Source organism: Martes martes (assembly GCF_963455335.1).
Source record: "Martes martes genome assembly, chromosome: 8".
Taxonomy (NCBI): domain Eukaryota; kingdom Metazoa; phylum Chordata; class Mammalia; order Carnivora; family Mustelidae; genus Martes; species Martes martes.
The window spans coordinates 107,147,438-107,162,348 of record NC_137895.1 but is presented as its reverse complement, the minus strand read 5'-3'; the positions used below and the strand labels follow the sequence as shown (position 1 = coordinate 107,162,348).

The 14,911-nt window shown below is 46.9% G+C and overlaps 1 protein-coding gene and 1 long non-coding RNA gene across 2 annotated transcripts in view; one reads left to right on the top strand and one right to left on the bottom strand.

Moving 5' to 3' along the window:
- The window catches only part of CACNA1C (calcium voltage-gated channel subunit alpha1 C), a gene marked incomplete at its 5' end in the record, with an annotated part of 716,579 nt that overhangs the window by 156,217 nt on the left and 545,451 nt on the right, over positions 1–14,911 (bottom strand). The gene's annotated exons all lie outside the window — the stretch shown is intronic.
- Positions 4,291–13,939, top strand: LOC308348169. Its single transcript, XR_013967315.1, has 4 exons — positions 4,291–4,710; positions 4,800–5,101; positions 7,427–7,623; positions 12,937–13,939. It is a non-coding gene; the product is annotated as an uncharacterized lncRNA (long non-coding RNA).

The following is a 14,911-nucleotide window of genomic DNA, read 5'->3' as shown; positions in this document are numbered from 1 at the left end:
ACCTGAACTTCCCCAGTGCTGTGGAGACCCGTATGGAGCCAATGGGCTGAATCCTGGGTCTGCCAGATTGCCAGGCTGCCATTTGTTCAGGCTTCCACGTGCTCTTGGATGAACTAAACAAATTATTTTGCCATTTAATTGGAAGCTGCCCATTTTATTATCTTTTTTGTATATGAGTTGTATAATTAGTATTCATTTTCTCAAAGTATTAATCTGAGTTATGACTAACATGCAAAGGATTCCTAATTTCCTACCCCCTGACTCTAATCTGGACTCTAAAACTCCCTGTAATCTGGCTCCATGCTATGTGTGATGGCTGAGAGTGCCCCTCAGAAGTTCATGTCAAGTCCTAGCCCCTGCACCTCAGAGTATAGCTGTATTTGGAGAAAGGGTCTTTAAAGAAGTAATTAAATGAAAACGAGATAATGAGGGCAGGTTCTAAAGCAATTTGCTGGTATGCTGATCAGAAGAAGACACGGACACACTTACAGAGAAGACAATGTGAAGACACAGAGAAAAGACAACCATCTACAAGCCACGGAGAGAAACTCAGAGCTGGTCCCTCCCTCATGACTCTCAGAAGGAACCAAGCCTGGTGACACCTTGCTCTTGGACTTCTGGCTTCCCAAACTATGAGACAATAACTTTCTGTTGTTTAAGGTACCTTGTCCATGTGGGATGCTTTGTTAAAGCAGCCCTGGCTGACTAAGACACTACTGATTCATCCTCATTTCCCGTTACTTCCTGCAGAAATTCTCCACCCAAGTTGGGCTGCCCTCCTCATTGTCCCTGGAACGTGCCATCTTTATTTGAAACTCTGGGCTTTTGTAGCTATGATGTCACGTATTGTACCCTGTCTACCTCCCTTTCACATATTCCAGGGGTCAAGGAACAATAGCCCTTGGGCCAAATCCAGACCGCTACTTGTTTTGTAAAAAAAAATTTGCTGGAATGCAACCAAGCCCTTCGCTTCTGTTTTGTCCATGGCTACTTTCACACCACAGCAGCTGAGTTGAGTGGTTGTAACAGAGGCTCCGTGTAGCCGCAAAGCTGAAAATAACAACCAACTGACCCTTCAGAGAAAAAGTGTACTGACTCCTGCACTAGTCAAATTTCATCCATTCCTGGAAGCCCAGTTCTCATCTGTGGAGCCTTTCAGGCCCACCCACTGCCATAGGGTCCCCTTTTCTGAGATCTTGGAACACTGGGATCCGTGAGGGTTTAAAATTAGAACATGGATTTAAGTTTTAGTTCCAACCTCTCCTAGCCATGAAACGGGTAGGTTATTTAACCCTCCTCAGGTTTCCTTATATGTAAAAAGTGGTTAATGATACTATCTAGTTCATGAGGTTCTAATAAAGATTAAGTGAAATAATATTTATAAAAACTTTGTACGTGGTAAGTGATACAAGAATTTGCTAATATTACCAACTAATTTTAATCTGTTTTTCTTACAGTTTTCTGTATGAGTTTTAGATTATCTCCCTAACGAAGTTATCATTTTCTCAAGGCCAGAGTCTTTACATTAGAATTCTCTGGACTTCCTTTCAGACCCTAGTGGTATGAGATTTGGAACTATAATAACAATACTTTCTATCTTTAGGGAATTTTAAGGACACTCCTACATGCTGGACAACCTGAGGGTTCATCCTTCAGAGGCGTCCTCCATCCCTGTCTGCTATGCCCTGTACTCCAGGAGACTGACCTTTGTAAACTACATCAACAACTTCTACACTAGGGCTTCGTGCTGTGTTGACCAATGGGAGGTGCTGGCAGGACATCTATGAGGCCCAAGGAAAGTGAATCAGGGGTATTTACTTCCTTGGCACTGCCTGCAGGGCCAGTACACACTGGCTGCCTCTTGCTGCTGAAGACCACAGGCCTGATCACGTGGTCCTCTCCGCATGGCCACTGATTTCTGGAAACTGCTCCTTCACTTTGTCCCTTCAGGTCTTTCTAGCAGACCCACAGGTGCTATCCAGAGGGTCCTGCATTCTCCCTTGTTGACTTCCTTAAACCTTCCTGCCTCTTTTAATAACCTCTCCTTCAATCATCTGCTTTATATTTTATGTCAGATAACATGACACATGTATCCCCCCGGTCAAGTGAAAGGGTAGTCCCCACGAGTGGAACTTAGTTGCCCCCAGAGTGAAAGCTTGTAAATGGCACAAATGGCTGGCCTTGCTCCAGGACTTTCCTGGCTACATCAGGCAACTTCTGGAATAATTTTGCTCAAATACAGAAGAACTAGTTGACAAGAATTAGTGATGTAGGATGTTTCAGCGGGCATGGCTTTAGCCCCATGGCAGAACAGAACCGCACATTCTGGTTGTGGTTATGGCCCCAGGACACTCTCTTGAGAGAAACTATGCTACATTTCATTTCATTTCATTTCATTTCATTTCATTTCATTTTCTCTTGCCAAATAAACAAAAAACCAAACCAAACCAAACCAAACCAAACCAAACAACAACAACAAAAAACCCCAAACCCCCAAACCCAACAACTTGGAATGTTATTTCTTACTACTTTTCTACAGTTTGATACATCAAACACAAGGCCAAATATAGTCTCAGGCTGACAGGTGAAGGAGCCTTTATATGCCTTTATCCAGCTCAGAGTCTTAGGAATCCCCCTACTACTGTGAGTCTAAGAAATGCTAAAGATGATCCTTTCCTTGGCCTTGCCATGAAATAGGTCCAGACCCTGTACAAATCACATGATGATTGGGGGGGTCTCATTTTCCTCATCTCTTACAGTAATAAATTAAATCAGGTGATGGATTGCAGGTCTCTTCTAAGGGAAAGAAAGAGAGGGAGAAGGAGAGGAGAAAAGTAAACTGTAGAAAAGGAGAGAGTGGTGAGAAGCTAAAGTGAAATGGAGCCCAGCCATGGTGGCCTGTCTGGGTTGAAAGGTCACGGTGAACATTGCCACAGCCCCCAGAGCCTTCTCAGAAGCTTCCTGCCAGCCCAGGCCCAGCAAGGCTTCCTCCACATAAGCAATTAAAACCTGGTTGATGTTAAGCCATCAGAAAGTAAATATAAAACAGGATTAAATATTAAGAAGCCAAACAAAGTGGCCTTATTAAAAAGGCACAATATAAGTACGATGTGCCATCGTAATAATTATTATTACTGCTATAAACTGGGAGGAGGCATAAATGCCTGCCCTTGATCTGCAGCCATAATCCAAAGAAGAAAACTAGGGTCGTTGTACTCTCAGCAGGCCATAAACATCCAGTGTTCCCAAGCAGAAAATTTCTCTCCACAATCGTGGCGCCACTGAGTCGGCCCATCAGAGCGGGTAGGGGGAGGTGGCCGGTGGCCGGAGGAGGCAGGGGAAGGAAGTTCAGCCGCGTCAGACAAATATCTGAACTTCGGCCTTTGGCCCTCCTTCCTCCCCCACCCTGCTGCACCTTCCCTGGGGACAGCGGGACAGCGTGGAATATTCTCAGGCCCTTGGGACGATGGGGGAAACAGGACATCCCATCACGCAAGAGAGCCAGGACATCCCCCAGGAAAACAGAGCTCAGCCCAGCCACTGGGGTTGAGACGGGATCTTCTGGACATGGATGATGGTGGCCTTTCTGTGTAGGATCCCTTTGGAAGCTCAGTTCTTTTAGGGCACAAACTGATCTTAGGCTGAAAGGAGGACATTATTCTAGTTCCCAAAGCCTGGTTTAGCAGTAACTGGTCACCCATGTGGTATGATGTAACAGGAATGGAGAGCGACTTGTATCCTCCATCCCTCTTCAGCCCAGTCCAGGGATGTCTACTGGTCATTCCTTCATTTAGGGTCTTTTCCCCTCACAGGGCAAATACTCTTGGATGTGTAATAGTAGTATCAGCCATTCCTATCTGAATACTAATAGTATTGAATAATTGTTTTTTGATCACTTACTATACAATGGCTGCTCCTCCATGCACTTTATACACGCTGGTTCAAGCATCAAACCATCCTACGAGGGATTGTATGTCCCCATTATGTGTTCCCATATTATAGATCAGGAAGTCGAGTCTTAGAGAATTAAGTCACTTATTCAAAGCAAGCAGCTAATAAGATCCAGCCTTTGAACTACGGTATGCTATGCTAAGTCTCCCCTCTTAGCCATTATGTATATTGAATGAATTTATAAAGTCCTTTCCTAGTCATAAGAGAGGACTAGAGAGCCCTGCGGATGTGCCTGGATCACTGAGATGAGAAGAGAAGCAGAAAATACAGGTGGAGGTTCTGGGGGAGAAATCACTTATTTCATAATCCTGCCCAGGGCCTCCCTGCCAGCTCTTCTATGCTAAGAGGGGGAGGCAGGACGCAGAGCAGCGTGGTTAGGAGCCTGGGTTCTGGAACCTGGTGGCCTGAGTCTGTCTCTGGTCTCTGCCACTTGGAGCTCTGTGACATTGAACATGGGACTTCACTCCTTTGTGGTTCAGTTTCTGCACTGCAAAGGGAGATCTGAGTAATATCTGCATTGTATGGTTAGAAGGGGTGGCCTTCATTTTATAGATGGGAATGTTAAGGTCCAGAGAAGGTCAGTGATGTGCCCAGGGTCACAAGGCTGGTTGGCAGTAGAGGGACAGTCCTCTTTCCACCATGCAGTGCTGCTGCCTTTCTCACTTGTCATTCACGTGCACTATGGAGAGGATCAAAGTTCACGCTGGCACATCACAGCTGAGCTCTCCCCTTGTCTGGAATTCAGAAGTTCCACTGCTGGTGAGTTTTATACTTTGCACCCTGTTCTCTGCTGTTTACAAAGGCTGTAGAGAGCTCACAATTCACTCTCGTGTTCTCTTCTCTTTCAGGCTCTGTCTTCCCCTTCATTGCTTTCTGCTACTCAGGCAATTTTGACCCACGTCAGATTTCCTGCAAGGAGCCCTCCAGGGGCCCAGCAGAATCTCAAAAGTTGCAGGTACCCACAGAGAGGGATCCGCCTTGAGTGAGGAGCACTCTCTCTACGGAAGGGTAGAAGCCTTGCCTTCCCCTTCAGTGTGCAAGTAAATTGTTGCCTTAAATTTCGAGGCTGCCTCCATTCGCAGCATTTATATAAAGTGAGTCACTTTAGCTCCTAACTGCATGGTGTCTCGTCAGCCCTGTCATTTAATTGGTGAGTATGGGCAGCTGTCAGAATACCAATCAGCTCGCCCCCTTCTGTGGCAAGTCCTTTCCTTTAATTAATCTCCCCGCTCTTCCTGCCGGGGGCTTGCGCTTGTTACTTTCCTCCTTCTTGCTGGGGTAACGATGAATTCTGGGGTCCGTCTTGCTACTTTAATGGCCCACATCTGTCACAGAGAGGTCCCTCTGCAGTGTCACTTCCCACGATCCTAGACCCCCACCCAGGGCAAAGACCCAGGAAAGTGGTGCTCCCCTCCTCTGCATCAGTCAGATCCTGTTAGACTGGGATTCGGAGCTCAGGACCCTGTTCAGGGAGGGGCAGCAGACAGAGGTGGATTTCTGGGACAGAGATCTTATGGGATGGTGAAGGGTGATATGCCATGTTCTAGGCAGAAACTTGGAAAGGTTTAATCTAGATAAGGTAGGTTAAGAGGTCTCATCATGGGTCGCCTGGGTGGTTCAGTCAGTTAAGCATCAGCCTTCAGTTTGGATCATGATCCCAGGGTCCTGGGATCGAGCCCTGCAGCAGGCTGCCTGCTCTGCCCCTCCTCCTGCTTATGGTTCTCTCTCTCTCTCTCTCTCTCTCTAGCTTGCTCTCTTCCAAATAAATAAAATCTTTTTTTTTTTTTTTTTTTTTAAAGAGGCCTCATCACCCTCCTCAAATATTTGGAGTCTTTGCTTACAGGGGCAAGATACTGCCTGCTTAGAGTAGTTCTACAAGGAAAAGTTATCAAGGAACAGCTGGAGGGGTGAAGCGTTTGCCCTAACATAAGAAACGTGTCCGAAGTGGCCTGGCTGCCTTGGTAGTCCAGGAAGTAGTCATTATTGGGGGTTTTCAAGCCTTTGCTGGGGGTTTGAGAGGAGCTTCCTAAGGTTTCTTCTGCTGAGGAAACACAACTGAGCTTTACAACAATGATGCTCGGCCTGACGCATCCCCATGTTGTGGCCTGTTTGTGGGGGGTTGGGCAGGGCCCAGACAGAAGGGGTTCCTGGAGCCCTTACCCGATTCTCTCTTCCGCTGGGGGAGCCTTCCCTCGGCACGTTTCCCAATGTCACAACACTGCGTCGCACCACAGAGGACCCTCAGCCTGTCTCCTGAGGCCCCTGTGATTGGTTTTGCTCCCCCACCCGAAGCTCCATTCCACCTCCAGCCAACGGATGCTCCGGGCCAGGCATTCAGCTCTCCTCTCCACCTCTGCTGTGTGCAAGCTTGGTTTGATGCCACTGTCTGAGGCTGGCCAGTCACCACGCACCCACCTACAACTGTGTGCCTTACATCTGAGTCCCTGTTCCTCCTCCAGGGGCTCAATACCCTCTTTACCTCCAAGTCCTAATGCCTTCCTGAAGCCTTCCTTAATCCCACGGAATCACAGCCTTCTTCCCCCGCAAATAGACACTGTTCGTACCATGTAGTTCAGTGCTCTTAGTTCTTTCTCTGCTCACTAGAAGAAGTACAGCTCTGTTTGGTGTCACTCTCAGGAAACGAGGCCATTTTAATTCTCACAACCACCCGGGGAGACAGCCAGGGAAGGTATCTTCCTTCACGATTTCTAGGTGAGGACACTGAGGCTGTGCAGGCGCAGAGCCGGGGCGAGGAGACAGGTTTGGTCAGTTGTCAGCTTGCTGCTGCTCCCCCAGCCAACGGTGCCTTTGACTTTCTGGCTCATGCATGGAAGGAAGAGCTGCACCTCACTGACTCACCCGCTCTTTTCTGCTTTAATCTCCTGTCCTTTTCTTTCCACCGCAGCCCTCAGAAAGATAGGCCCCTTCTGTGGCGTGATGCTGATTTCCCTGGGAAACCAGATGGGAAGTGCGCAGGCCCAGGAGCAGGACTCCACTTGGGCTGGAGGCCCAGGAGCCCACCTGCAAGCAGTCATTCAGTGTTCTTCCACGATGCTCAGAGAGGGTGCAGAGGGGCATCTCTGGGATGGGGTCAAGGTCGGCACTGTTTACTTCCTTCTGTTTTATCAGGGCGGGGACTGGAACACGCACAGTCAACCACCCACTAAAGTCTCCTTTCTCTCTCTTGGGCTATACTGGGGAAGGGCCAAGACTAGCTGCTGCTGGGTAGGGTGCTCATGCCAACAGCAGCGGGGTGACCCTGAACCAGGCAGAGGAGGAGAACCAACCCCAAGCCAAATGTGCAAGGAGAGCTGGGGGGTGGTAATGCCGGACAATGTCGCTCTCATTATTCTAGTCCATAGTCTCTCCCTCCAGACTCTTCCCCTCCAAATTTAATCTGAATCAAAGGTATTATTCACCCTTCATCCCTCCTCCCTCTTTTCCCTAATCTTAGAACTCTTCTATAATTTCTCAGGAGAGCTGGGCTTGCTGGAGAGGCTGATTGTTCTTCCTTTAGAAGAGAGAAAGTGTTTTTGAAACCTAGAGAACAAAAAAAAAAAAAAAGAAAAGAAAAGAAAAGAAAGAAAAAGAAACCTAGAGAACAGGGACCACTGTCTTCAACAAGCAAAAGGCCTGGAGGCACCGACTGGAAATGGGAATGCTAATGCTCCAGTAAGTGGTTTTAGATGGGAGGCTCGGCCTTGGGTTCACCTGGGACTCATTCTATGAGGCTTCGTGCTGTGGGCTCAGTGGCCCAGGAAACCTAGAAAGAAGGACACAGAAGTTCTGGTTTTCAGATGGAGTCTCCGTCACGGTAGGTGGGATAAGGAACAGGCTTTTCAAGTAAGGAAGGGCAGGGCTACATGTGTGGCCTGCATGATCAACAGGTGTTGGTAGGTCTGTACAGTGGGGACACGGGGACCTCAGGCAGACTCATGCAACTCAATTGGGTTTTGTCACTTGTGTTGTGGGAGTGCTCCTGATCCGATGGTTAGCTGCAAAGGAGTGACGATAGGGTATTTGCCCTATTTGGGGAAAGCAGAAAGGAGACAATAGCCCATTTTTTATTCTAACAAGACTGTAGGGGAGTGAGCCTCCTTGCAGATCGAAGGTACCAAGCACAGAGGTCAGGCTGCATGAGGGTGGGGGAAAGAGAGACGCAGGCAGAGACATGTTGCAGAAACCGTCTGTGCCAGAGCCAGAAGCCCTGCATTCCAGGGTCCTCCTTAGCCCTGACTCAGTGTCTGGGAAGGACACATAGTCTGAAGAGCTCTGTGCTTCCCTCATTGGTTACTGGGAGGACCAATGAGAAGAGGTGAGCAAGGATGTCAGAAGCACACCCCTAACGGAAATGTAAGGCCGGAGGGAGGGCAGAGAGAGAGAGAAGCAATTAGTGTGAGAAATTAGCTGAGGGAGGATAATTAACAGTGCCGTTGGGAGGGCCTTGTCGTACCCCTGACACCTCAGACCAGTGTGTGGAAAGGAAACAGCCACAGGTGTCAGCTCAGGAGAAGGAATAATTTTTATTAAACCTAGAGGTGCACAAAAAGGAAGGAGTTTTACTCCCACAGAGTGTTCGAGAAAGTGGGGGCGAGACTCTGTCTTGTAGAGATGCTATAGACGAGTTTCACCTAGACAGAGACGGAGACACCAGGGGCGCAGGAATGAGCTTCTGCGACACTTTCCAGTGCTGAAATTCTACTGTTCCATGCTTTCAAGGCAAGACAGTTATCGGGATATTGGTTCTGGGCACACAGTAGGAGAGTGTGGGCCATGAAGTAGCTGCTGGATGCCGGAGGGAGGCTTCCATCTTGGAGCCGCTGCTGCCCAGCCAAGAGGGAGGGAGCCAGGGTCTGCAAAATGAGGACATTCTCTCCCTGGCCCGGCCAGCCATCACTTCTGGAATATAGGACTCAAGGAAAAAGACAGTGCCAGAGGGGTCTTTAAGGGATCAGAATGCTCAAGGATTTATAGAAAACTAGGGATGGAGTATTACTTTTGTATCCTAGGAAACTGAGACCCAGAGGGGAACGAGTTTGTTTAAGGTCCCAGAGCTATTCGTATTAGAGCTGAGGCTAAGAACCATGTCTCCTGACTGCTTTCTGGGGTCTTCCTGCCCCTAGATTTTCTCTCCCTATCACTAGGTATTTTGGGGGCTACCTTGTTCTTTGTGCTTGATCTTTCCTGCTGACAAAAGAGAAAGAGGCTTGCCATTAGAGTCAGACAGCCCTGGGCATGACCCCTGGCTAAGCCTCCTGTTGGCTGCCTGGCCTTGGGCAAATTATCTGAACCTCATCTTTCTCATCTGAAAAAGAGAGATATTACCAATCTCAGAGGCTTAAGTGAGGATTAAAGATACTACGAGCTAAAGGATGTGCTTGAGAAGTGGTAGCTGTTATCATAATTTTCAGTAATAATACTCTGCGTGTAGCATGCCTAGATGCCATATATATTTACTAGGGAATGGAAAAGCAAAATGCAGGCTAAACAGAAGAATCTCAAGATCACTTGTTTTGCATCTAAAAGGTCATCTGGAGTCTGAACACTTATTAGTGATGACATATGTACTCCCAGGACCAAACCCTAAGGCCAGCTACAGTTAAAGGCTCTCCCTTTGGGGCCATCAACCCCCACACCCCCAACCCCAGTGTCTTCATCATTGTTGTCAGTCCTTTCATGAAATATTCATGAGGTTCCTACTGTGTGCTAACAGTGACTCCCTCGTGCCATGGGCCCTGCCCTGGAAATGCTTACAGCTCTTGAGAAGAGAAGACAATCTATAAAAATCTTTACCCACCATTCATTGTGAAAAACTAGGCACAACTGGAAAGAAGATAGCTGCATTTACCTCCCTTTTGTGCTCCTTTAATTCTTTTTTTAAACCTATGTGAAACCCAGAACCTGCCAGAGACTGTGTTCTGGTCTCCTAACTTGCTGTCTGCCATGCCATGAAAGGTTATTTGCGACCACAGCTTGGGCACCATGGTGGCCCTTCTAGTCTTACTCTGGATGTCTCAGTTGGGTCAAAATGAAGTCACAGGGGTCCTGGGCCCTTTTAGAGTGGACCCGGCTACAGATCTCTGTAGTTTATTTGGAAAGAATTTTTGCTTCTATGAACCGGTGACACTAGTAACAGGGCTATGGAGCCCCAGTTCCAGTTTGGTTTTAAATAGATTTTGGTCTAAACATATTTTTTAATATGCAACTATTGGGTTAGTCTAATGACAAATGTCATCCCCTTCCATTGCCAGAGCAACATGCCATTTCCGTTGAGAGCGATGCTTCCTGGCCAGACTGAGGCATGGAAAATAATTTTGGGTCATCAACAATTCCCTTCAGTTTCACTGATCTGATTAAACTTAGAAACGGAAAGGGGAATTTACAAATTAGATGCTGTTCTCTATTTATTACCAAAATGGTTGCTTTCCACTACATCCAGGAGATACAGTTGAGATCTCATTAAGTCTCAGCTTGTGATAACATTTACTCCATAAATCTCCATCGCATCCAGTGAATGAAACGAGCATTATGCCAAAGACCACATAATGGATGAAATCAAACCTCTGCCCCCTTGGAAGATAGTTGACCTTTTCAAGCCTTAAACGTATTCAGCTTTCCTATCCTAAAGAAGCAGTTAAGCATTTATTCTTGGTACTCTCTTAACCATTTCTTGACCACCGGCTAGCTGGCCTCATGGAGAGAGAAATAGAATAAGGATATTTCTGATACTTCTCTGCATGGATTTGAAGAATAAAGGGGAGAAGATGTGAGAGCCTGAAGAAAAACCCTATGGAATGATCCCATCCTCTCGCAGAAGTTAGGAAGAAACGTTGGCAGACAAGAAATGGAAGACAAAGCAGTAATTTGTATGTCTCATTCATTATATATCCTCCACTGTATCAGATCTGGCTCTTCCTGGCTTTAGCTCTGACACAGTGACAAGGCAGGCCCCAGTCATCTGCTCCTAATGACAGAGCACCAGACATTCGGGCCAACCCCACTTTTCTCCCCCCATCCCCACCCCCTTTCTAATGGAGATTCATTGACCCTGTGCTAGTAGTGCTGAGAATACAAAGTTCTCGCCCTCACAAGGTACGCCACCCAGGAGATGGTAGAAAATGGATAAATAAATAGACATGCTATATCGTGCAGGCCTGGAGTAGGTGTGCTGGGCATGAGGAGTGGGGAGGGTTATGGGAGGGGAGAGAAGATGGGAATGGGGACAACGCAGTTCCAAAGACAGATGGTAGAGCCCGACTTTCCAGGTAGGGAGGGCAGAAAGCATGCAGATACCAGGAGGGTCTTTGGAAGAACAGGCTGGCTTTCAGGGGTTGGGGAATCCTGCAGGAGACCCAGTGCCAATTCTGGGAGTCTGGGAACTGCAGGCTTCTAGAATTGACTGAGGTATGGTGGACTGGAAAGATCTAGATTTGGTTCAGACTCCTAGGACTAAAGAAAATGTATGTCACCTCAGAACTATAGAAACAAAACACAGATCTGGAAGGGGTGTTCAGAGCTGTCTGGCCCCAAACCTCGTTTTACCAATGAGGAGACTGAGAACGACTGCCAGTTGGTAACTGAGTGGGGCCCGGAAGCTTGGGTGGCCTATTTTTTTCAGGCTCCTCTGGGCCACTGCAACACATGGGACTGTCTCCACCCAAAACTATTATCCTTTTAGGAGAGAAAGGGGAGGGCCATTCATCTCACATTGTGTGTACCCCCAACTCCCCCTTGATTGGGGGACCGCATAGATTAATGCGATCATGGAAGTTATAATTGATGAAAATGATCATATACCATCTGAGAGGCTCAAAAAGAAGTTCTATAATTTTTACTAAGGCTTGGGATCTTCCTGGTGAAAACCAAGGCCCTTTGCCTGGTTGTTGGCAAATGACCATTGCAACTTTCATAGTCCCTATGGAATGGCAGAACAGGCTGCAGGTCGAGGGGCCTAGGACCCTCTAACATTTGCTTTACTTTTCATCCCAAGCAGAGGCTCTCCTCTCAGGTGATAGGGGCGATCTTTTTCTCTGCCTCTGCTGGGCACGGCAAACATCACACCAAGCTTCGAGTCACATCAGTTTACCAAAGCAAGTAATAATAAATATAATGAGACTCCAATTCTGAGTATTTCTGACAAGAAAGGGGTCCTCAATTTTTTCTTGCTCATGTGTATGGGGTGTGTGTGTGTGTGTGTGTGTGTGTGTGTGCCTGTATCTATATGTCTGTGTTGCTATTTTCAGAGAATTTTGTTAACATAATAACTGGCCTGATATGAGATACCATTATCATATCTCATGAGTCATTGAAATGAGATATAACGGTTGGACAGGCTGATTTGAAGCTTGGAATTGGTAAGGTAAACAAAGGCTTTTCCCCTTAAAGCCAGCCTGTCAAGCATATAATTAAGGCTTTCCACCTCATCAGTAAGTCATTGAGAACAGATCTATTATGTCACACCCAACCAAAGCACAGACAAGTTTCAGGGCTGTTGTAATAATTCTTTAACAGCTTTGAGCCCGTGTTTATGTTTTCTCTTGACCTCTAATCTTGGACTGTTTTTGTTCCTGAGTATGAGCTGCTGTGAAGTCCTGTGCATGGGTTAGGTTATGCAAAACCAGCTTTATGTTGGCAAATGATTTTTAGAGCATGATTTAGGGAGCATCAAAGACTCCTTTTTTTTTGTCTAGACATTTAAAAAATATCTTCATACCCATATCTTTTTGTAAAAAATAAAAATGAGACAAATTAACACCAAAGAAACTTGTCAAAATTCAAATGTGTATTTTTGGAAAGGACAGACTTTAACTTACTTTCATCAAAGTTCTGTCTTAGTGAATCACCCTTGCAGATCTTTGCTGAGGGTAGTTTTGGTCAGTCTGATGAACTAATGTGAATTAAGTCTCTGTTGCCAGGAGTATATATTTGTATGAATCTAAATAAATGCCTAAATCTTTCTTTCTCTTCCTTTTTTTTCCTTCCTAGGCCATCTGGAGATATCACCTGGTCTCTCTGGTCTTCCTTGGTGACCTTTGCAGAGACCATTCATTCATGAGCTATATTTTGGGAATCAGGTCTTCTGGGCAAACACATTTTTCTTGCTCATGCTCCCCTTTGAGGAGGGTTGGTGCTGAGTGTCATGATGCATGTGGGTCCTGCTGGAGGATCCAAACTGGGGGCAGGAGGAGGAAAGTTTGGACTTTCCAGTGAAGTCCAAGTTTAGGATTGAAATGAGGTGCTTGGAAATGAACAACACTGCTTGTTCTATTCTGGGAGGCCTTTGCCCAGTTCCCACTATGTTACCCTTGAGCACATTCTGTGACCTGCCCTGGGAGTGTTGAAACCTGCACGCATCTTTGAGAGAAAGTAAGTTTATGAACACCATGAGTGGGGAGGAAATCTGCCCTTTGCTGTCTTCAGAAAACAAGCCAGTCTTAGAGGAGATAGGGCCCTATAGAAATAATCCAGATGCTTCTTTTAGCCTCCAGGGCACTAATAGGTACGTAAGGCGTGACAGGACGCTGTGTGGTTCTGCCTGGAGGCTAGGAGAGAGACTCAGTGACCAGGACACCCCTGTGTGCCCTGGGGCTTTAGGATTCTGTGATTTTCTGATTGTGCTGGAGCCATCCACTTGACTTGAGAAGGAATCCAGGGCCTAGTATAGGGACACAAAAAGGTCACTGCAATGGACTGAATGTTTGTGTTGTCTCAAATCTGTATGTTGAAACCCTAATCCCAGTGTGATGGTATTGGAGGTGGGCCTTTGGGAGGTCATTAGATCATTAGAGCCTTTAAGATGGGGATTAGTGGCCTCCAAAGAAGGAGTCAGGGAAGTGGCTTGTGCTCTTTTTACCACATGAGGACACAGCAAGAAGACAGCTCTTTATAAACAGGAAGAGGACCCTCCAAGAACTTGACCATGCTGGCACTCTGATCTTGGACTTCTAACCTCCAGAACTATGAGAAATAAATGTCTCTTGTTGAAGCCAGGCAGTCTATAGGAATTTGTTCTAGCAGCCCAGATGGAGGCAGGAATAATACTTAACTGACCCAGTCTTCCCTGTTCCAGCTTTCCCTTTCCCCACTGCCTGCAGCCCAGCCTAGCGCTGACATGTTGCCTTCTGGCTTTAAGATGGCTTTTATCCATCTTCCCAAGGGACCATCTTTCTACTGAGCAGCTCCCTTAGGGTGATTCTCTGTTGTTCTGACCAGGCTCCAGTCCTGTCCCACTAACCACAAGGCTTAAACACAAAGTGATCACAATGATTAATAGTCCGGCACTTACAGCAGGTACTATAGTTATTTAAGAGGATGGAATCTTTCCTATTATATGGGAGCATAAATCTCTTCTGGAAACACTGTAGTTATCACCAGAGGCATGTGCATTTCCATTTGATGAAGTAATCCTGAAGGATGGAGCTATCAAAGCCCTATGTTTGGGGTTGTTACTCAACCTTTTTTTTTTTTTTTTCATAAGCCACTTAATCATAAGGGCAGGGATTAAATAGGGTAGAGTCACTTGAATTCTACATGTGGCACCTGTCAGGGGAAAGGCACTGTTTGTTCGTGGGTTTAGTCATGGATAGAAACAGGACTGGAAAGCAGGGGCCAAGGGCTGATAGAGCTCCCAGACAAGACAAACCAGCTCCCAGAGGGGAGTCCTTCAGGGGGGCAGGTCACCGCTGTAGCCCCTCCACCATCCCTGGGGCTGGAAAAGCACAGGGAATATTTTCCAAAGGCTCCTTGGTTGGCTAGCCCCCAGGACTCTCCTAGTGGATGCAGGCGACTGATGGAAGGCCGTCTTCGCAAACCATGCTCCTTCTTTGATCCTCATTTTGGCTGTATCGGCCCCTGAAATGACTGATCTCCCTGCTTCCAGCTTCTCCCTCCCTCCAACCATTGTTCCCATCAAGGTCAGGGTGGCCTTTCCACAGTGACCTCTACTTAAGTCTCTTGGGTG